Here is a 24,081-nt window from a genome sequence, read left to right on the forward strand (position 1 = left end):
TTACCTCCTCACGTTCCACTGAATTTCCCCCCAGCAGGATTGGGGAGTTCCAGTTGTTCCACATCCTCATCGATACTTGGCAGGAGTCAGTCTTTCAACTTCAGCCATTCTAAAGGGAAATGATTATGGCCTTAATTTGCATTTTTCTGATTACTAGTGACTTTGAGCATTTCTAAAGGAGGTTATTTGTCATTCATACATCTTCTTTTGTGAGGTACCTAGTCAAATCTCTTAAAAACCTATATTTTTCTTATTGACTTTTTTTTAAAAAGATTTATTTATTTGAAAGGCAGAGTTACAGAGAGGCAGAGGCAGAAAGAGAGAGAGAGAGAGAGAAAGGGAGAGAGAGAGAAAGATCTCCCATCCCCTGGTTTTCTCTCCAAATGGCCACAACAGGTAGAGCTGGGCCTATCTGAAGCTAGGAGCCAGGAGCTTCTTCCAAGTCTCCTACATAGGTGCTGGGGCCCAAGGACTTGGGTCATCTTCTGCTGCTTTCCCAGGCCACAGCAGAGAGCAGGTTCGGAAGTGGAGCAGCCAGGATTCGAACCAGTGCCCCTATGGATTGCCGGCACTGCAAGCGGCAGCTTTACCACTACACCACAGCGCTGGCCCATCTTACTGACTTTTAAGAATTTTTTTTCAATATATTCTGGACTCATGTTCTTTGACTGATACACGTGTTTTTGTTATTTCTTCCTAGTCTCTGCTTTGCTTTATTTTCTTTGTTTATTGAGGATTAGAAATTTAAATGTCTTAAAAAGATTTATTTATTTATTGGAAAGGTGGGGTTGAGGTTGGGGAGAGAGAGAGAGAGAGAATGAATCTTTCATCCACCGGCCCATTCCCCAAGTACCTGCAAGGGCTGGGACTGGGCCAGGCCAAAGCCAGGAGACCAGAACTCCATCCAGGTCTCCCATGTGGGTGGCAAGGACCCAAGCTTTCCCAGGCACAATAGCAGCGAGCTGGATTGTAAGTGGACCAGCCAGGACTTGAACTGTTTCCCATATGGGATACTGGCATTACAGGTGGCATTTCATCCCACTGCACCACAAAGCTGACCCCAGAAGTTTTAAATTTTTGATAAAGTCCAATTATCAGCTATTTCTATTATGGTTCGTATTTATTTGATTATTTGAGAGGTAAACAGAGATGGGGAGAAGGAGAAGGACAGGGAGAGAGAGAAATCTCTTATCTGCTGATTCACTTCCCAAACACCTGTAACAGCTGAGCCTGGGCTAGGCTGAATCCAGGAGCTGGCAACTCAATGTGTTTCCCTTGTGGGTTGCAGGGATCCAACCACTTGAGCCATCACCTGCTGCACATTAGCAGGAAACTAGAATTGAGAGCAGAACAAGTACTCAAACCCAGGCCCTTCAATATGGGAAGCAGGTGTCCCAAGTGGCATCTTAAGCACTCGGCAAAATCCCTAACCCTGGTTCATATGCCTTGCGTTCTAGGATAGAAACCTTTGTCAACTCCAAGTCTCTGCTCAAATATTTTTCTCCTGTTTCTTCCAGAAATGTAATAGTTTCAGGTTTTCCATCTAGATCTTTGATCCATTTTGAGTTCATTTTTGTATATGGTGTGAGATAGGATTTTCATTTTCCTTCTCTATAAATGTCCAGTTGATCCAGTGCTGCTTGTTGACAAGACTTTCTCCACTGAATTGCCATCATACCTTTGTTAAAAACTGGTGCTATGTGTGTGGGACTATTTCTGGGCTGTCAGTTCTGTTCCACTCATCTATGTTTACCAGTACCAATCTGTTACGATTTTTACAGCTGTAGGGTAAGTGGAACTATGAAGGTTAAGGCTGATAAATTGGAAAAGGAATTCTCTAACTTTGTTCTGTTTAAAAACTACTTTGTGTGGTGACCATGGAGGTGTGGTACTCAAATCTGCTTCAGAAGAAATTATTGTTCGGAGCATATGTGAAACCCCCACCCTGCGGATTTCCCCCACAGTTTACAAAAAGGCCACAATTCTCTAGGTAGCTCCTAACCAGTGACTAAGTATGGGGAGGGTACTGGTGGTAGCCTATTCCAGCCAGGTCAGGACAGTTCCAACAGGCACTCTTTGCTGGAGGATTCCCCATTGCTGGGTAAAACTTTCGTAGCGCTGCACTGTAGTGCAAATCCCTTTCCATGTGAATCTTTCTTCCCCTTCTTCTTTTTCAGGTTTCTGATCAGCAGTGGGGTCTGAAAGTTCCTTGCCTACTTCTATTCCCTCTCTTTTTATCCTGCCCAGTCATTCCCCTACAAATCTCTGTGTATCCACTCCAGCCTTGCCACATAATCCTGAGAAGTCCCTACTCGACTTATTCCAGGCCTTTTGCATTTCTTTGTAAACTTTGAGAGAATCAACTTAGGGGAGCCTCCCCAAGAAAGCCTGCTGGACTCTTAAGTGGAGTTCACTGGCTCCATAGATCAATTTAGGCAGAATTGCTACCTTAACCACATCGACATATTTATCTATTTGTTTAGATCTTCTTCAATTTCTCTCAGCAATGTTTTGTAATTTTCAGTGTGTAGATCTTACACGTTTTGTTGTTGTTGTTGTTGGATTTATCCCTAAGTGTTTTGCATTTTGGTACTACTATATTGGAATTGCTTAAAAAGTTTTATTTTCCAAACAATTACTGCTACTGTACAAGGCTGCAATTGGGTTTTATTTATTGACCTTATATCCTGAAGCCTTGCTAAATTCATTACTACCCTCAGTGGTTTTAGTAGCTCCTTTTTCCATCCCTACTAAACAAAAAATTTTCATGAGATCCTAGTGCATGGGGTGTGGGGAGCTGAAGCTCCTCCTGTCAGGGACCATCTTCCCTCCTGGAACTCTCTCATCTTCAATAAGAGCCTCTAGAAGCTTCTGAAGAGCTCACAAGGCTCCAAGTAACACAGATTAACCAACCACTCTTCTAGGGAAGCTGGTATTGACTGAGCACCTGCCCCACCCATGTATTTTATAGACATTTCATCTCATCATAGTCCTTAAAAGAACAACAACAACAACAAAAATCCTTGTGGGATAAACAGAAATAACTCCACTTTAAAGATGAAGAAATAGGGATTGCACCTCCGTGATTGGCCTGATAGTTGGTGTCTTTCTGAGGCAGGACTGCAATCCATCTCTCTGACTCCAGAGTTCATGCTCTTTCCTTCCACCTCAGGTAACAATCCCAGGTCACAAAGGCAGACTGAGGCTAAGGCAGACCTCTGCTGGGGCGCGCATCCTCCTACACCGGCCATCTCGCATTCATCCAACACATGGTGCTGCAGTTCCTTGAAGCCTGACAAGGCTCTGCTATTCCACCCCTACAGTGCCTGCTGCCCACTCTGGTTTCCCTGCCTTCTCTGCACCCAAACTGTTTTCTTGGTGGTGTCAGTGAGCTCTCTCTCACTTTGTCTGATGAACCATTTGCAAATCTAAGGGTTTTTTTTTTGGTTGTTGTTGTTTGTTTTTTTGTTTTTTACTTCTCTGGTGCTTTTGCAGAGAATATCTGCTGAAACTGTGTGACCCAGTTTGATCCAGTTCTCTCCTAAAGTCTCTGTTCATTTTGTAACCCATCCTCTGGCCTGATTTTGTGTGTGTGTGTATCTGCCACTCAATGCCTCGGGTTCACCCTGTCTGAAGTAGGAAGCCAGTTCATTCTATTCTACACGTATTGTTAGAGATGCTATAGGAGCCAGACCCGTGCCACCAAATGAGCCTAAATGTCTGCTCACTAGGCTTCCTGGGCTTTCCAGGATAGCCCTGCTGTTGCTAATAGAGTCATTACAATGTCTGGGGAAATCTGGTAGGTAAGTGTCTAAGTTGTGTTTTCCCAAGTGCTCACTCCTTCTTCCAACCTCAGAAGAGCACAGGCAAATCTTGATTTATAGTTTGGGGGACACATTTCACGTGTCCAAGGAATGTAGCCACTTGCATGAGCACATTCTCAAAATCTAAACCTTCTTGACAAACTCATCATATTCCTTTTCAGTCAAATAGTGAATCCCCAATTTTCTCTTTATTTCCAAAGATGCCACCATCCTTGTTTTCTTCCCTCTTTCCCTCATCCCGTCTAGTCACCAAGCCTAGTCCCTTGTTTTCTCTGAGCTAATCTTGAGTTGGCTCCTGTTTTCTGTGGCTTCTCTCTGCATTAGTTCAAGGATTTCAGAAGACTGTGTTCTCCACCCCGTCAGGGCCAATGTTACATGGGCAGAAGTCTGTTCCTCTAGCTCTTTGGGTTATAGATGATATTAAGAAACCAGGAGCCTGTTACAGCAGAGGATTTTGTGTTGGGCTCCCTATTCTGCCTTTGCCAACCCCAGATGCCTCTGTCTGATCTTTACAGTTTTTTTTTAAACAGTATCTGTAGCTTCACCAACTTCAATGTAAATATTATTCCCCATATGGAACTCCTTTAGCCAAGAGAGGAATCCCTTGATACCCCTTTTGTGTGATCTGACTCCTATTTCCTGCATGCTTTAGCCAATTTTACTCTACCTCCTATGATTTCCAACTTTCTGTCAATCTATCTCTTCCCCTCATTTTAAATCCTGGCTCTATATTTTTCTAAGGTAATATTTCTTTTTCAAGATATATGTGCTAGAGCAAATATCTTGGGATTTACTTAGTAAATATCTTATTTGCTATTAGAATGAAGCGCTGAAGCTCAGAAGGTCCCCAAATTAACTGGGAACAAATATCATTAGGCTGTGAGCTTCTTCAAGACGAGGACCATGTCTTATTTAACTTTATATCACCAGCCTCCAGTCCAGGTACATCACTTGAGTGCAATAGTATGTTCTCAATAAACACGTACCACTTTATGGTGTTGCCTTCAACAAGCTCTTTAGGTGTGAAAGACTGTGAGCTTTCCCATCTGGAAAATGGTGTTCAGGTTACGGACATCAAGAGTTATGAACATTAAATAAGAAACACCTATGTAAAGTTCCTAGCACAGGATCTGGCATGAAGAATTTAATACACACGTGTTTCACAGCTTCTTGTTACATTTTTAGAATTGCCATCAGAATGGTGGTGTCCCCAGAATTGTTCCTCCTCACTAGGGTATTTTTGCTAGTACCTCCTCTGGGGTAGTCCCAAACTCAAGTATGGGAGTTGTAATAATTGGTAGGGAAAATGAAAACTTGATTCAACAGGAGGAAAATCCACAAGGACATCTTACAATGCTCTCTGTTATTCTTGGTGTGGTGTTTGGCTGTGACAGTTAAGAAATGCCAATATATACGGACTTATCTTTTTCAGGTATTTCATAAAGGCATTTTGTAAATGGCATTATGATGGTAGGGACCATTTTCCTCTTCCTTTCCTTACTTTTCATATATGGGAGAGACACTGTAGATCTACAAGCTGAACAGCCTTTGGATACTCCGATATGTTCACTTGAACACTGAACTCCAAATATTCGTGTTCAGAGAGAATGAAAATTAGCCACCCCAGGGAGCTGTTGAATCACTTTTGTAGGCTTCATAATTCCCACATGTTTGGAGTGGCAATTGTCCCTCAACTGAACTATGTACCCAACTTTTCTATCTGTCAAATGGGGAGTAAAAGTCTGTACCTTCTCCTTCTTCTTAGGAATAGCAACTGTTATAATACAGAGGCAAGAGCACTGAACTGAATAGAATTAAGCTCTGTCCTCAGCTTTAGTTGCTGTCAGACCTGGGGAAAATCACTTCAAGTCAGTTCTCTCACCTCCAAAATGAGATGTCCACATCCAGCAACCTCCAAGTCAGTTCTCAGGTTAAAAGGGACTTTTTAATGAGATGAGTTATGAGGTCCTCTTTTTCTACCCAGAGTTCTATAGGAAAGGAGACTTGGTATGCCCTGTGTAGAGAGGGGGATTCGGCATGTGCTATGCATGGTAGGTGTCTGGTCATCATGTGCTGACCACTTATATTCGAGCACCACCCAGCAGGCAGGAAGTCAGAGGAGGAGCATGCCAGATTGGTGACAAGAACCCCAGGGAAGTAGGAGCAGCATACTACTTGGATACTTTTGCATAAGAATTATTTTTAATACTTGTATAAAAGTGAAGCCTATTAGTAGATATTCTTTTCAGACTATTGGAGGAATTACCCACAAGCATATCTCAGCAAGAATTGGAAAACGAAACAGGTGGTTGCCACTTACACCTTTTGGGTGTATTGGTCCCTCCTCTGGGGATGGGCAGGCTCAAAGGTGGTAGGCAAAGAGCTGCCTCTGTTCAAATCAGGCCACCTCCAACCCCAAAGCTTTCTAGATCACATCCCACCTCAGACTCTGTACCTGCATACAAATACCATCGTTATTTCCTGGTTGCAGGAAAGAGCCACAGGGTTCCAGTCCTAAGACTTGAGTCCAGGTCCCACACACACATGAACTGTCTGGCTTGAAGCAAGACCCCCAGGTCTCTGAGCTGATGTAAGGGTCAAAAGAAATAGGGGTGCATACTGGTCAGAGCCACACTGGCCCTCACTCTTCTACAAATCTCCTTCCAAATACTGTTTCAGTGAAATTTTACTCAATAAACTAAGACTGACCCATTAGTCAGGAATATTTGAAGAAGAGACAACCTCATGAACCGAAGAGGACAAAACATCAAAACCCTGCAACTATGAAGCCACATCCTTAAGGTGTCAGTTCACACCTGTACCCCCAACCCCAATCCCACCCCTGCTCCAGACACAACTGGATCCTCTTCTCCACATCTTTACTGGATGGCCTTTTACTTGGCTTAAACAAGATCTTGGCTTAGCTTCCTCTCTGCCTGTGCAGTCTAGGGATGCCCTCCAGGGAGTCCTGGCTCAGACTCTGCACCGGAAGGATCCCTTGAAGAGTGCTCCCCTACCTCACTTGAAATGTGCATCATGGCAAAGAATGGCCACACACCCTGTGGTTGCTGTTGTCACAACCAACCTGAGTGCCCACCTCCAGTTCATAGCCTATTGCAGCCATTGAAAAGGTGGGATCCAAGTCACTTCACTCCAACCCATGGAACCAGGCAGTAAGGAGTCTCTTCTGTGAAACGATGCCCAAAGACTCAAATTTTGTATCATCCATTCAAAATAGCTGCTTGTCCCATCGTGGGAAGGAAAAGGCACAGGCAATGGGAGCTGGTGTCCTGGGTTCAAACCCCAACTCCAGTACTCAGTGTGTAGGTAACTGCCTCGGCAAATGGCTGAACCTCGGCTGCACGTGTGTAAAATGGAGAGCCTGGTCCATTTGCACAGTTGTCACGAGCACTGACCAAAGCGGCATGTTGTAAATTGCCCCGTACTGTATAGCACCTGAATGGGTGCTCCAGCTTTTTCTCCTACTTCCCTCTCACCAGAGAAAGACTAAATTGTTTCAAATAGGGCTCATTTAGGAGGGTTCAATTTGTCACATCAAAAATCCATTCCTGCAGCAATTGACCAGTTCCTGCCTGATCGTCTCAATTCAGGTATTAAGGTGTCCAGAGTAAAGGGACACCTTTTACAGGGCAAGTCTCTCCCATTGCAGGACTGTCTGACAGGGGCTTTGCCCTCTGTTCCATCCATCGCTGGAACCTAGCCTCAGGTCTGCCAGAAATGAACCATCAAGTTTGTCTAGGGTTTTTAGGCACTAAATGAAGATTACGGTGGAAGCTATCCTTGTGAAATTGAAACTGTCATTTTTCCTAGGACGATCTCATTGCTGGAGAGTCTCATTTTGATTTCCTGATTTATGTTGAGTCCATTTTTGTCTGTGTGTGTGTGTGTGAGAGAGAGAGAGAGAGAGAGAGAGAGAGAATGTGCATATCTCAGAAGCAATTAATTCAACAGTGCCAAATGAGTTGGCTTAGTCCACATAGTCTGTTATTTCAGAGTATTTCCTAGAATGTCTCAAGCCCTGAAATTGTTTTTCTTGATCAAATAGCGGGTAGGACAGCCAAAATGACAAACTCTACATTGTCCCTCTGTTTCCTTACATACGAACTCAGAAAACATGGATTTGAAACATCTTAACCATTGTAAAACTTAGCTGCCACTGTACTAGAAATATATTTGCTTTCATCTTGATTATCTTTTATATTTAGCATACTATGTTGCAGTTAAAACTGGAAATACATCCAGACACAGCCAATACGAATTTTATAGCTAACTTTGAAGCCACAAACATGTTTCTACAATAATCACCACACTCCAGTATAAGCACATACAATCTACAGGATTTTACAGGATAAAGCTGTTTGCTTCTCCGTGCTTTCAATAGTACATTGCTTTTTAAGAAAGCTTTCTGCAATTCAACATAAAATATCCAAGTTTCTAACTTCCAAGCAAAGCCATGCCAAGAAGGTAAATTTTTTTTCCTGCCTGAACTTGGTAATAGTAAACAGAAATACAAGTCATGTGCAGCTTTTCCAATCAAATGTAGCAACGTTGCACTGTTTTAGTATATATTGGGTATATGTATTCGCAGAACAATTCTAAGTCCCAAATTTTCTGGGGTGGTCCTTATTTCGATGCCCTGATCAATTGCCAAGCTTTGTATTAAGATAAAGTTACTGTTTCTGAGAAAATATCCATATAGGGTTCAATTTAAAGAAAAGTAGCACTAGCAGTATTTATAAAAAAAAAATTTTTAAAAAAAGTAGGCATGATCCCAACTTTCTAAAGTCAGCTCTCTTACATCTGTGGTCTCTCTCTACAACATTGTTTGCAAGCAATTAATTAGGAAGATTTTTGCTTCGCCCTTATAAAATCCTAATCTCCTTTTTTATGCACCCAAAGTGGGTTTGTAATTACATAATGTTAATTGAACGAGTACAGATGAAATAATCATTTCTCATCTCCAATTCCGATTTTCTAGAAAGGCATTTAAGTGATTTCTAGATCCCTGAGAAAACCAAGCAAGGTGCAGATGGTTACAATATCTCCTGTTGTCACAGTCTTTTCATAAGACACTCGAAACAAAGAGGAAAATGCTTGCTTTTGTGCTATGAAAGAAAAGCTAGTCCTTGAATATTTGCCACACAAGACCCACACTTGCTCCTGGAATTGACACTGGATTAAAGAGCTGAAGTTTGGAAGAAAAATTAATTTTGCTACTCTCTTAAATTTTAGCAGTTTAAAAATACACTAGGAAAAAAATAAACTTATCTCCCTAACTTGGAGTGACATCCTGCGTGCTGCTATTTGTGGCTTTTTCTCCCCCTTCAAATGCAAATCTACAGAAATCAACTCTGCAAAGGATTTCCCCCCACCCCGCCCGCCGCCACTTTGATTCTCAGGTCTATGAAATATTTTGAGTGAACTGTTTTCTGATCACAAGTTCATGTCCTTCTTGATTCTTAAAGTCGAGAGGCAGTTATTTACAAGAATACATCCTATTATTAAAAGTTAGCCAAGACAGCTTAGTAAGAGAAATGAAAAACTGAAACATGTTTCAAAGAATTTTGTTTTCTTCAATAGTTGCATGAGTTTTATTTTTAAATTTTATTTTCCAGGAAAATGTGCAAATATCAAGGTTACCTGAGTCTGCTGGTCACTTCTAGTTTTTGGACTCTTGAAGATAGAAGGTGAGTTTTGCTAATGATGCGCGCGGCTGTTTAAGAACCGGTGGCTTTTCTGGCAATCACTCTTTGTGTGCCATCTTTTATAAAGGTGCTTCTTGTTGCTAAGAGATCAGTTGCTTAGAGACCACATCATTTAAAAAAAATATATATGTCAGGGGCCAACATAAATTATAACCCAGTTTTGTCATTTCAGCTAGCCCTCTGCATGTTTGGTTTTTGTAATAGATCGGAGCGTACCAAGAGAAGCCAATTACTAGTCACAAAGAGAAAACGGACCATGGGGAGGAGAAAAGATCTGTGCGTACGCTCCCGTGGACAGAGAGTAAGGCACAGACTCCCTTCGGTGGAGTCACATTGTGGCAAGGCTCCCGGAAACTTTGGTCCCAGACATAGGCTGCAAATGCAGATTGGCACACCCGGGTACCTGTCCCAGGCAAACTTGAGTGCGCTTTGGAGAATTGTGGAGCTACTTTGCCAAAGGAAAAGGCTACGCTTAGGAAAATGTAAGTTGCAAGTGTGCAGTGGTCACTGCCTGATGTCTGTGCGTGGGAAGGTGTTTGTCAGTGCTCGAGGTCCAGGTGTGTCCATGCTGTGACAGGGGAGCACGTGGACTGGGGCAGTTACTTGGCTAAAGTCTCTCTGTCTTTTGTCTTCTCTGCTGTATTCAGATACAGCAGCAGCCAGAAGACAGGAATAAATACAGTTCATTAAGTTGGGAGGGGGTTCAGCTTTTGGGGTGTTTCTCTCCCCACCCCCACCCTTTGTTATGTGACAGTGCCCATGGAGACCCTCTCCTCAAAATAACCCTACATACACCCCTTCTTAGGGATGCTTCCATTTTAGGAAAAGGGTCCAAGTTCTTTAATATTCAAAGGGATGGTTTCATTCCAAGCTTCCAAACAGGCAGGATGGGAGGCATGCAGGGGGCAAAATAAAGCCAGAGCCAGTCCTTGGCTGTTTCAACTGCAGCTCTGCTTTTTCTGCCTCCTTTCCCCAAGGTCTCCTTGACCCTATGTTAGGTGAGAAGCAAGCAAGCAAATCAGAGACTTGGCACTGGAATCAGGAGGTAACACAGTACAGAGGGTCTTCGAGATTTTTTTCTCCTTTTCTAGCCTCCAAAGGGCTGGGCATGATCGAAGCCTTCGTGCCTCAGACTTGGCTGGCACAAGCACCTTGTAGTGGACCTGCTGTGAGGGAGGAGGTGAGGCTGGGGGCTGGGGAGGGGACATCGAGGGTCAGTTCTCAGTTCACGCTATGGCTCTGGCCTCTGCTAGTGGAGCAGCACCCCAGTACTCCTGTACACAGTGGATGAAAAACCGCTTTGTGAAAAACGGCAGGTTTGGATTTACCTAAGTATATATCAGTAAAACAAAAGAGGGAAAAAAATTCTCCTCCAAGGCCATGGGGCAGATGCTCAGGAGAGATTCATTGCGAGAAGACATGAAACCCTGGTTTCCTCTCACCTCACACTTCACTGCAAATAGAATCAGAAAATTTGCGGATTGTGGAATCGGTCAGGTACATCAGCTAAACAGACAGTCATCCTCCAGTCTCCATCTTCCTTCTAATCCCCCAAAGTTCTTTTCAATGGCTTATATTTGGGGAGAGAGATAGAAGCAGAAAGGGAAGGCATCAGAGCTCGCAGGAGTTAGTGGTAGCAAAAGGCAAGAGAAAGAACATCCTGGGCACACAGTCAGTGCCTAGGAAACACTAGCTGAAGGCATGAGACGGGGCTCTAGACCCAGGAGCACACTCTCATCAGCCTGGGTGGAGGTGGGGGGAGGCGCACTGGACAGTGAAAGACCCATCCGGCACTGTCAGCACTCAGTGTGGCTGAAAGAAGTAGGCTTGGCTCCCTGAGAGCTCTGCTTGCAAATGTCCCAACTGGAAGGCTTGAAAGACAATGTGGGCACAGGTGGAACTGCTTGTTCAAAGAGTATAATCCGGTGTCGTTCTGGGCCCCCAGTGCAGCAGACACCTGTGCACAGGTGCCTGGACTACAGAGCCAGTCCCTCCCTGTTGGAAGTTGCCCAGCTCACATGAGCTCCATTTCCCAGTTTCGGGAATGGGGGAGTTGCTCTGTGTTCTGTGGGAAGCCAGAATAATGGGTGCCATGGCGAGAGATCGAGCCCCCAAGCCCCCTTGGTGAAAGCGGCTGCCACAGACAGGTTCCTATTAGTGGGAAACCAGTGTCTCCTGATGCCATTCCCAGCTGAGTATCTAGAGATCCTGGTGCTGTCTCTTGCCTGCTGCCCACCTTCCCATAATTCTCCCACAGCTTAGGCTCTTCCTGGCTGAAAATCCAGCAAACACCATTTCTGGGAAGGCGCACAGAGCCCTTTCATTAGCTAGAAGGTAGACAGGCTCCAGTCCAATCCTGAAATTTTCCAGCGTAGGGACCACACCCTTCCTGTTTCCCCAGAAGAGGCCTACAGAGCGGCCTATAGAGAAACAGCCCCTATCAGTATGCAAAAACAAAAGCTGTTGCAAGGGTTCGGGGCCCTTTGTTTGGGGGGGGGGGTCCCAGAGAAGCTGAGAGAAGCTCAGGGGCTCCCACACAAGCTGCTCACCCCCAAGCCATTTCTCCTTGCCAGGTGCCTTATGCCAGGCAGAAACTGCTCCGAGAGGCTGGAGCACCCACCTCAGGAGGCAGCAGAGGAAGGCCTGGCTGGAGAAGTGGCAGGCAGTCACCCGTCCAGGCCAGCAGTCACTGTAGGAGTAGGATCTGGGCTGAAAGGGGCAGGACACGCGTAGCAAATCATGGCTGCCTCCCGTTGAACTCCAAGGCAACTCTGGGATGCGTGCGGGACAGGGCAGGAGAGTCTGCTCTCCCAGAGGACAGGCACTTGTGCTGGCCAGAGGGGCTGCAACCAAGCTCCCCCCCATGCTGGTTGCCTCTCTGGCATGCCAAGACCTGAGGCCATGGCCCAGGGTCCCTGAGGACCACATCTCAAGACACGTGGCTCCGGTTGCATTATCTGATCTCACCTTCTCCCAGCCTCACCCCATCCTTGTAGTAGATGGAACCCTCAGGACGCCATATTTCACTGTCACTTTTTGGCATCAGGTACCACAGCCCTCTGTCCACCTTGCTCCCTGAATCCAGACTGCCTCTCAGCTGTGTTGGGCAAACAGCCCCACATGCACAGCCGCAGGGATTGTTACCTCAAGAGCAGGGCAAGACTGTATCACCTTGGGGGGAAGCGCTGTTTTGGGGGATCTGCCCTCTCACCCAATAATGGGCCTTGCCTCGCTCTCCAGGAGAATTTGCCTATAACAGCCCCACCCTTCCTCTGCCTTCCTTCTCCCTCTCCTCCCTTGCTACAGGAAATATGCCTTCCACTCATACCAAATCCCCAAAGCTCTGATGGCACCGACTCTGGCAGCCAGCCTGTCGCTGGAGGAGCAGCAGCACCCTCTTCCAGGAAGGCCCTCAGCAACGTGCACGCCAGCCACTCCTGGGCTCCAGAACGAGCACGCATGTCCCACTCGTGCCCGTTCTTCCCAAACGTACAGGCAGGAAGCCTTGGGGCTGCAGTCCGTGTGATAATTGTAGTAACAAAAGACGAGAGCCTAATAAGCAGCCTAGGACAGTCCAGTTTCATCACTTGTCTCAGAGAAAGAACCATGGTGTTCTTCTCCTAGGTTAGTTGGCTGTGGTTGACCCTCTTCATGGTGGTCATTTATCTGTAGTTACTGCCTGACAATTTTTAGGTGTGAATTACACACATCTGTAAGTAGTGACAGTAAGACAGGCTAGGGGAGAAGGTGGGAAACTGGAAAGAATATGATGTGGTGGGGGGTGTGTGGGAAAAACTAGAAGCCAGTTGTCCTTTCTTGAATGTACAAGATAACATGTCACACGCAAGACGCATGCTTAATATCCCCACCAAGTCAATTCCACAAACAACGTGCAACAATTAAGATGGGCACAGTGCTCACCTGTCAATCAAACTAGCTTCCGTTCTTCCCTCTGGCCTTTCTGCAATCCATCTCCTCCTGTCTCCCTCTTCTACCTGTACATCCCACCCAGCCACTTCTCATCTGCAGATAAACACCCCCGCCTCACCCCTCATCCACATGCTTCCCCCACCCCACACTCCTGCCTCCATGGATCACATCTGTAAATGATCTGGACAAAAATAAAAGCCAAGAAGCCCTGAACTGCTCTGTCCAGTCGCTTGTGTTTGGGGATTTGGGATTTTTTCTTTTTCCCTGTGAAGGTTGATTCTTCTCTGAACCACAATCTTCAGCCAGCAGGGTACCACGTGCTTTTTATTTCACTTAGCATTTCAAAGCCAAGAGTGCCCAGACTACCAGGCATGTCCACAAGCTCAGACATTCTTCCTGGCTGGTAAAAAGAGAATCCTTCCCAAGAAGAGTAAAGACCCTCCCACATGAAGAGGGAAGAAGAAGCTACTCTAAGCTTCCTAAGAAGCTACTCTACCCACCTCCCTCCTCCACTCTACTTCATTCCAATCCACTCCAACCCAACCCAATTTAGGGTTTCCCGACTGTTTCCATCCCGCAGACTTGCTGACTTGTAAGCACGCAGCAGGCAACTGGTAGAAGATTCATGAAGACCACTGAGAGAAAGGAAGAAGAGGCAGGGAGGGATCCACACGTGAGAGATACATTGGTCTCCGTTCCCAGGACACCTTGAGAGAGGTAAGCCTTGACTGATTCAGAGTACAAGAGTACACCTATAGAAGGCCTCTTGGGACAGAAGGTGCAGCTCGCTCCCTTCCGGCTGAGGCTTATTTTGGCGGAAAGAGCTTAGATTCATCCTACAACATAACATTTCTATCCTTGGGGGAAGGGGGGGGGAGGGAACATCAATAGAGGACAGGATCAGCAGGAGTGGAACTTGTCTCCATATGTCCCAGCCATACATAACTTAGGCTAGTGCCCCCCACTGTGCAGAGGGATGGACTCCAAACCAAAAATGCACCTGTGGAAGTGAGCTAGAAAATGTCAGTCTTTCCTTCCTTACCTGCCCTGTCCTTCCCAGCCCCCTCTGAACCGACCCTAATCAAAATAATGGAAAAGGCATCTTCTGAGGACAGAAAGCTCTGAGGTGCTCTAGTCAAGAGAGCAGAAGATCTCTTGGCTTCTGCCACAGGGTTTCCAAGAGGCACGGCTAAGGCAACGTGCACCTGGGTACAGGCAGGTGCTCCTCCGGCAGATAAGGGCAGGTCTGTTTGGAAGCGGCCAGGAAACTAGGCCCACTCGAAGCCGGGGCTTCTCCATACCACGCTGTCTTGGATTCTCCAAGTGTGGCTTCCTCTAGGCTGCCACAGGCCTCTCTGGGATCCTCAGGGAGCTGCAGCTCAGACATTAGTGCCTCTGCTCTGCAGAAGATAGCTTGTCCTCATCTAGGCTGTCCAGGCTTCTCCCCAGCTCCTGGGCCCAACAACCTTTCCCCTAACCCTGCTCTGGCCAGTCTCCACCCTACTCTTAAATCTTGTCCACCTTGCCCCTCTCCCCCACAACTCCAGTTGCTCAGTTAAAACCCCCCGAAGTGACTGTTAAGCTGACTTCCGGTTTTCTTCAAAGATGCAGGGCTTAAGTCTATGAAATGAAGCATGACCATCCCCTCCTTGCCGTGCAACCCAGAGCAGTTCCAGGTTGCCTTGGAGCCTGACCCCTGTGTGCATCATGGAGGTGAATTGAAGGTGGAATGTTAAAAAGTTCAATGCCCCTGAGGACTGAACTTGGTGTATGAGCTAAAGAGGTTTACTGTAGTGAAATGTAAGTACCTCCTTAGGCTGAGGGACAAGCTCCATGAAGATGACTATGCTTCAGAGAAATGTGGATTTTCCCCAGTCTATCTCCCCTAAAAAATCATGAGCCTCTCAAGAGTAAGGACCATGTCTTACCCATCTTCCTCTCCTTGGCTGCCAATGCCCGTGGTGCTCAGCGGTTGTTCAGGCATTTCTGAATGAGGGAAACTGTTTACCCTTTGCATCCTGTCCCCAGCCACTCCCCTCCCTGGCCCGCTCAGGTCCTGACAGCAGAGCAATCTGCACACGCCATCCTGCTATGCCCCCAGACCCATTCTGTCTTCAGACGGAAATTGGGATTCAAACAGCCTCAGCTCTGCCCTTGTGCAAAGAATGGCCCTGACTCACTGGCCACTCCCAGCAGTCTTAATGCAGTGCTTGATGTCCCAGAGCTGGAAACCTGGAGACCTGCTCCTAAGGCTTCCCTCGGGCACCCAGCTTCATCTAATCCAGTTTCTCCTTGTTCCAGAAGAGCAATCTAGAGAGGTAAGCTCTCCGTCTCTGCCCTCCGTACCCGTTGGCAGAGCTCCTGTGGCCACTACGGAGAAAAGCATTCTCCTGTCCTCTTAGCTCCCTCCTTTGCTCTCAGTCTCCGTTCCCCCTCCCTCCCCACCCTTCTTCTCGAAGCAGAAGCCCTGGTCTGAACCGCTGGCCTAACAGTCCCTTGCACACAGCCTCAGTCAGAACAGCTGCCTTTTTGCCCTGGCTCCGGGCTCTGCCTTGCTCCTCTCATCAGGCCTAGCCCCCCCACCCCTCCCCCTCCCACTCCCTTCTCCTGAATTCCTGGTATTGACCATTTGTTTCGATCAGTGGTGGAGAACTTCTGAAGCCTTTGTCCTCTCAGCTGGCCCTCTATTTTTCGAGAGGACAGGTAGGCGCTGCACTTAGCATCTGGCCCATTGCGGGTGACAAGGCCTGTCATCCCCCAACCTTCCTTGACAGCCTTTAACAAGGCAAAGGAACTCTGCAATATGGTGATGCCCTCTGCCGCCAACCTCACCCCCACACACCTGCATTTCAACTTCCTTCTTGCACTAAGCAAAAGGAAGGTGACTTCAGTGTATATGTGTGTGTTTGGACTAGGGGGTGGGTAGAGGATTCTAAATGGAGTTACTGGTATAGAACTAGAAGCTGTGGTCAGTTACTTTCTCTGTAGCAGGAAAGGTGGTACAGGTTCCCCAACAACCAGATGTTCTGATTGTTTGGGGCAGTCTTTGCTGTGCTTCTTCCATTCTTTTCTTTGAAGTCAATTTACAACTCAAATGTCTCCTTTAGACTTCACCCAAAATTCCAACATTTCAAAAATAATTCCTTTTCAAACCGTAAATTTGAGAAAAAAGGACCCCTGGATGAATACCTGGCCAGGCTACTTTATGCAGGTTCCTGGGACAGTTCTGGGCATGAAGCAGCTCTGCCTGGGCCAGTGCACCTGCCTCTTGCCCCAAGGCGTCACATCCCAAGAGTCAAATGTCTTCAACCAGGGACATGAACTTGGCTCTGCTTACCCTCATTCCTGGTTCCTTCCCACATGAGCCTGCAAACCATTGTCCTGTCTCAGACTTGGGGGGGACAGGTTCCCTTGGGACCTTCTGCCATGCTTGATGACAGGGATGTGTCGACAGGGCTCATCCCTTCCTTTACTCCTTTCGCCAGCCAGGGTTCCTGAATATCCTTGCCCCACTTCTTGCTGGAAAGTTTTCCTGCTCACTCATCTCTTCTTGTAAATGGGAGGCAATCCTCTTAACCGGCTCTAGAACTATCTGCATTTTATGCCTTTTTGGAGTGAATCAAGGAATGAGAGCCCCCTCCCCCCACCATGGAAGGCATTTTTAGCAGTTAACCCTAAAGGGCACAAGCATGGGAGGGGGCTAAGGATAGAGAGGAGCTTGGGGAAAGGCCCTCTCCCAGCTCCCCTGTGTCCCACACAACACTCAAGATACAAGACTCAGCTGAGGCTGGTGAGATCCCCCTGCCTAGCGCTGAGCTGCAGGCCCACTGCTGAGTGAATGGACGATAGACAGCAGGCCTGCAATGGGAGTTGAATGGCAAAGCCGTCTTTTGAATGAGGCCCTCCCTGGCCAATCCCTGCCTCTATAAGCCCACGCTCTTCTAACTTCTCAAAGTTTCTGTTTACTCTGAGTTCCTAGACACTTTCACAGGAGCCACCTAGGAATGAGGAAATGTTTCCCTTGGCATAGTGCCTGGCACATAGTAAGCACTCAGTAAATGTTAGTTATTAGTAAAAAGAATAACTTCAAAATGGGATACATAAAATGCTTGCATAGAAGCTTCCAGGAGCAGACAGGGGACCAGGAGGTAAAAGGAAGTTAAATTCTCAGGACACAGTGTGCCATTCACAAAGTGTTTCTCAAGTGGAGGGAGTTTCAGTTCTATTTAGAGTGGGAAAAGGATACCTCCTGGCCAAATGACAATGGTTAAGAGTCCCTTATTGCTCCTAAATTTCCAGAAGAGGGTGCAGGGTTTTCTGCACACTGGCTAAGCATTGTGCCCGATGCCTAAGATGGAAATTTACAACCAGAACATCACTGCACCGTCTTCTGTCTTGGCTGTGAAAGTTCCAGTTGGCCAAATGATAGAGCTTTCATATGATCTGGCAAATTGGAAATGGAAAGAGGTGAGTCTAGTGAGGTGTGTCAACCCATTTAAGCAAGCACTGTTTTCAAGATCCCTGCTGGAAGCCAGGGAACAGAGAGAGCAGCAGCTGAGGGTCTGCCCTCAGAATCCAGAATTAGGCCTCTTCCATAAGCCCAGGATGGCTGTGTTGTCTTCTTTCCTCCCGCCTCCCCTCGTGTTGCTCTACACAGAGGGTTGGAAGTTTGCCTCCATTTCCCAGAGACTTTCAGGATTTCTAACTTGTCCTTTAGTGCTGCCTTGATTTCCAAGTTGCTGACCTGGGGCACAGGCTTTGATCCACTGCCCAGGACTTGCCACACTCCTTGCCCAGTGCTTAAGTGCAGGGGAAGCCCTCTCTTCACTTTGAGCATTCCTGAGACCCAATAGCACTGCCTCCCAACACCAGAGTGGGTACCTGCGGGTGGATGCTGACTGCCCTGGCTGCCCCAACCAGCCCCCTCCCCAGTTCTGCATCACTGTGATCTTAGCATGCCTTGGGATTGAGCCAGTTTGTTTGTCAGAAAACCAGGTTTGAGGCAGATGATTAAAAGCCTTGAAAGTCGGGGGCTGGGATTGAGGGGGGGAGCCCTGAGGGTTTTAGAGCAGGAAATTAATATGATCATACCTGCGCTTCAGGTCGTGGTGGCTGACAGAGACCATGGGCGGAGAGACTGGTTGCATGGACACAAATAGATCACTCTCAAGATGGAGAGACCAATGTGAGAGATATTGCTGAACAACTGACAAAGATTTGGAGAGGCAGAAAGGAAGGGAAGTATATGATTAAACAACGAGGCGACTCCAAGACCGTTTTAGAAGAGAAATGTTCATGCTAATAGGAAGTGAGGAAGACAGAGGCCTACACTCTCTCCATGCTTCCTGTGTCATGAACACTGATGCTATTTGTTGAACATAAGACTAAAGGGCTTGGCCTCTAAGGCTACGCAGAAAAGTGTAGAACCAGGATTCCAACCTAGGAGTATGAGCCCACAGTCTTTTAAAGTGTTTCTCTAAAGAAGCCAGAAGGAGAATGAAACAGAGGGGTGGAAGGGGGTGGCAGTTTGAACAGGTTGAGGGGCTGGGCAGGATAGGCAGCTGGTCCTGCTAGCCAGCAGTTAGAAATAGTTAGAAATGCGAGCAGAGGTCTGGGGTGGGAATCCGGGAGTCACCTGCACAGCCTTTTTTTTTTTTTTTTTTTTTGAGAGGTAGAGTTACAGACAGTGAGAGAAAGAGACAGAGAGAAAGGTCTTCCCTCCATTGGTTCACTCCCCAAACGGCTGCCACGGCCGGCATTGTGCTGATCCGAAGCCAGGAGCCAGGTGCTTCCTCCTGGTCTCCCATGCCGGTGCAGGGCCCAAGCACTTGGGCTACCCTCCACTGCCCTCCCGGGCCACAGCAGAGAGCCGGACTGGAAGAGGAGCAACCGGGACTAGAACCCAGCACCTATATGGGATGCCAGCACCGCAGGCAGAGGATTAACCAAGTGAGCCATGGCGCCGGCCTCTCCTGTAGAGCCTTTAACCATGGAATCCCAGGGAGTGAGCACAGTCTCCAACATGAAAGATGGAGACAGAGGAAAGTTCCAACTTGAGCCACAAGGAATGCTGCTCTCTCAGGAGATAACAAGCAAACAGAAAAGAAGCCACCGAGTAGAAGGAAAGCCAGGAGAAGGGTCATTTAGCTGGATTCCAGGAGGGCAGGAGCTTAGAACACTTCGCGCTGACAAGTAGGTGGGGAAAAAATGAAGTGAGGCCAGCAGTTTCAGCAATTAGAAACACACTGGGGTCACTCATCTGTCCCGTTTATTCAGATGGTGGGCAGAGAAGCTATTGAGACTCTCCTTTCAAGAAATTTGACAATAAAAGGGGGGAGAGACTGAAGAGAATATGGGCAAGGAGTGGAGGAACTCCCCTTTGGACCAAGTCTAACAAATGAACTGGGCAGATTTCGTCACTCAGCCCTTGATCCCTGTGGGGTTCCAAGGGAGAAATCATCCTAAATAAAATATCTGTTCCAGGACAGACCACACTTTACTGGCAACAGTTTTGCAATGCCTTTGCTTCAACCCCAACTGCTCGCTGGTAGCAACTTTGCTACCATCATTGGTCATCTCCAAGGTAGTGCTGGACTCTTGGGGATTATCTGCTCTAGCCTTCCACCTCACCCTTTGCAGGTGCAAAGAACTGACGGCAGCTGTGAACATTTCCATCAAGTGGCAAGTCCTATCTTTCCCAGATTCAGCCCGTCACTTGGCTTCTGCCCATTTCTTCTGAATTGGGAAGGAAAGATCCTTCACTTTTGCATGCAAGCAAAAGGAGCCGAAGTCCTGCTCCTGACTTCATGCCATGCTTTGTGCCTGTCCAAGTGGGACACCTTTTCCTAAGCCGCACCAAGGAGCGTTGAGCAGCTGGAGCCCTGCCTGTACCTTCGTAGTCAGAGAAAGGACAGGGTCCTTCTGTAGGGGCCAAAAGCAGGCTTCTCCAGAGGAGCCATTTCCTCTGAGAGAGGCCCTGTAAAGGACACATGCCTGCCTGGTCCCCAAACACCAGCAGCTCTGGTTTTCCACTTGACACCCAAGGGCATGCCCTGCAGAGCTCAGGCTGAGTACTTCCTTGGCCATAATAGTCCTGGGCAACAGAAGTCAGTCTCCAGAGGGAGCTATGGATAAAACTGGGAAGAGACCAAGGCAGTCCGCCGAGTTAAGGGAACAAGTCTTCGGAGTTCAATGCCTAGTGCAGATATTACCAGCAACTCCGGGGCTCACATAAATGGCTACAAACACTCGACTAGCAAGTCTGAGCCACCGACCCACTGGAATGAGCCAGCTGAGACCAGACAACAGGAGTTAAATCATGTAAAAACTCTCATTTTTAAAATAGAACTCCATTTAGTCAAGAATCACTTGTGTAGGATATGTCTTCAAATGAAATCGTGTTGCCATTTGCCAGAGAAAATGTGCTTTAATTCCTTGATGCCAAAGAATGTCTGATACATTGTGTAATGAAACTAGAATAATTGGACTGCTTGTTCATTACAAAGATCTGTAGCTGAATACTCAAAATTCTTCAGCGGCTGAGTGGGCTTGGAGTGAATTAACAACCACTCTTTTTTTTTAAAAAAATTAATTTTGAGGTAGGACACAAATTTTACAATAGAATTTTTTGTGAGGCACGGCTGAATGCTTTTCACTTTGAGACGGATCACACACTATTCTTTGTTGGTAATGCCAGGCTGATTCAGAAGGACAAGTAGATTAGCAAAAAAAAAAAAAAAAGGCAAAAAACCAAAAAATATCAACAAAGAAATCCCACAGAGAAGTCCCTCCAACCTCACTCCAGTTGTTTGTTCTGTTTCCTTGGGATCCATTACACGCCCTGGGCCCGTCAACTCCTCTCTGTGGAGTTCCTGTCTCGCATCAAAGGCAGAGAACCAACTGTTCTACCCATGAGCTTGTAGATCCTGTGAAGGCAGAGACCCGGCTTTATTAACATCCCAGTCATCAAAAACATGCAGCAGAGTACTTGACACCTAAGATGCTCTCTGGAGGCCCTGCTGTTGGGTGTATAAAATAGGTTAGAGACTTTGGAATTGAAAAAAACAATAACAGAAAAACGAAATGCAAACTCAGAAAGACCGATGCTCCCTTCACCCCACCAGACATCGACGATGCACAGTCTCAACATCTTCCCATCGCCTGGGAAGATAAAGCCAAGTTCACGTCAGGCCAGTTCTATCTTGTCCAAGTCTAGCTAGCTTTGGGAGAGCTGCCCACACCCTCCATTGCAAAGCTCTGGCAGCAGAGGAGTTTGGGGAGTGGAGACAAGAGTGACAAAAGAGAGGAGTGACACAGTCAAAAGTGGCCAGACCAAGAAAGGCAGGTGAAAGAAATGTTTCAAGGAGGGAGTGTGGTTGTTTTAAAGACCACAGACAGGTTAAGGAGAAGGATGATGATGACCAAAGAAAGGCTCCTGGATTTCAGGAAGTTTCTGGCTGATTTTTCAGTTGTCCCCAGAGAGTTGTGAAGCAAGGCAGCAAGAGGGGCTTGGGCCCTGTGGCTAAGCCCACACACTTCTACTAGAGTCAGCTGCGGAAGGAGAGAGTAGGTAGGAGAGCTATCTGGGCCAGACTGCACCTGGGGATGCGGAGTGGATGCTCAAGGTTTATTTTGGCAGCGGACTTCTGGGAAGGGGCTATGGTAGAAGAGGCCTTGAAAGAAAGAATGCGAGGAGCAGAGGAAAAGCATATTCCTCCCCGAGGAGGCGAGACATAGAGAAGGAGGGCTGTAGATCTCACGGTCCTGCGTGAATGTCCCTCTCTCAAGTCCAGATGGCACATGAGGGTGTGACAGAGATGGGGGCCTTTGCAACCACCTCTTTTTACAGGGTGAACAAGTCTCTAAAAACAACAGACGGGCAGGTATACAGATCCACGGGCCTTGACCAGATGACGGCGTCACCCCTCCACTGGTGATCCCAGTGTCGATCCATAGACCAGTGTCTGTGATAAAACTTGTCCCTAAAATAGGGACCAAGAGATGCCTTCTTCATGGAGCTAAAGCCAGTATCAAGCACAGTCATTGAGCTTAGTGTAGCCATACTCTCCTCCCTTTTTTGGTATGAAAATGTTCTTTACTGAACATAAAATGGTGATGATAGATCAGAGTTTGGGTTTTTCTCTCGATGTCTTTAGTGACATTAAAAAAAAAAAAGTGTTCCTGATGGGTGCCCTCTCTGACCTCCACCACCACCACCACCATTTATTTTTCATACTCCTGTTTGTAGCAAATTGTTGGGGAACTACTGTTCTGAAACTCGGGTTTATACCCCCCCCCCCCAAATACAGCTTTAAAAAGCATGGCTCTAAAGTGAGGTCTTTTTGAACACTCAAGGCAAGACATCTCTGGCGTGGTCCCCTGTTCAGGATTTACAACCTCATGCCAGTGTATCAGCTGGACTGTGGATCATGTTCTGGGCAGCACAGCTTGGGGATGAGTGGGAAGCCAGTAGTTTTGAATCAACTATTTCCAAAAGGACCCGGAGATGACTTTTATGCACACTTCTCTCCCGACACACCAAGGAACAGGCTTGTGGTGGGAACTGAGTTCATGCAGCCCTGCGAAACAAGACCTTTAGACCTGGAAGGAACTTGAGAATCCATCCAATCTACATTCTCTCACCTGAGGCCCTTTCAAAGGGAGCAGGTTTGCCCTTGGCCAGGCAACCAACTGGCTGCAGAACCAACAGAGAGAAATCTGTCTTCCAACACCCCAACCAGCCCTCTTTCCCAGATCTCGACATGTCTTTAGCTCAGGATTATGCCCAGTTCCTCTTCCTTAAGAGGCAAGCCTCGAGTCAAACTATGTGGATCTGGGCCCAGCATGCTGGGTCTCCTAGCGGGGCCCAGAGCCCCATGGGGTTGAGAACATTGTCTCCTGTGTTACTATGGCTGTTTGCCTCAAATAGTCAATGCCTTCCTGATTGTGTGACTCAGAGCTGCTGCTGTGGCCTCACCTCCTCCTCCACATGGGGCTTCTCTTCTGACCACCAGGGGGTCACAAGGCCCCCCGGCTCTCACAGGATATCTCAGCCTCTGCCCCCACGGTTCTACCCCTTCCCTCATCTCTCTGCTCAATCCCTACCCCCACGAGTGGCACCTTATCTCTATGCCAACTCCCCTGGTGTGAGCCAGCTCTCTGATTTGACACAACTTCTCATAGTACTTCTTGAGGCTGAAAAGCTCAGGAAATGTCAAAACACCTCTAGGGCTCATGGTGGGCTTGGGATAGTGATAGAGAGGCAATACAGACAGTGCCACAGGGTGTTAGAAGAGGGAAGGATTTGGGCCACTCGTTTGAATGGTCAAGGACCCAGGAAAACTTCGCAAAGTAGACATTTGAGCTGGACCTTGCAGCATGAATCAGAGGTGGGGAGAGGACCTTATCAACCCAGCTCTCTGCCTCTTCTAGAGTAAGAATCGGATTCAAACCCAAAGCAGGAGGTGAAAGGGGAGAATTGTACTCTGAGGCAGGGAGGCTCCAGGCAGTGGGAGGCAGCCACTGTTCGGGGTTGGGTGAGAACCAAATGATCCTTCTTTGTTGGGACTTATACCCCAGCTGGTATTATTACAGCTGTCAAT

The 24,081-nt window shown here is 47.1% G+C and overlaps 1 long non-coding RNA gene across 1 annotated transcript in view; it reads left to right on the plus strand.

The window, feature by feature from the left end:
* The window catches only part of LOC133769564 (uncharacterized), a 98,256-nt gene that overhangs the window by 38,128 nt on the left and 36,047 nt on the right, over positions 1-24,081 (plus strand). The window contains exons 3-4 of the long non-coding RNA XR_009867210.1: positions 9,461-9,532; positions 14,061-14,197. This is a non-coding gene — a long non-coding RNA (uncharacterized LOC133769564). The remainder of the gene's footprint in view (positions 1-9,460; positions 9,533-14,060; positions 14,198-24,081) is intronic.

This window comes from Lepus europaeus, chromosome 11, assembly GCF_033115175.1.
Source record: "Lepus europaeus isolate LE1 chromosome 11, mLepTim1.pri, whole genome shotgun sequence".
Classification (NCBI taxonomy): Eukaryota; Metazoa; Chordata; class Mammalia; order Lagomorpha; family Leporidae; genus Lepus; species Lepus europaeus.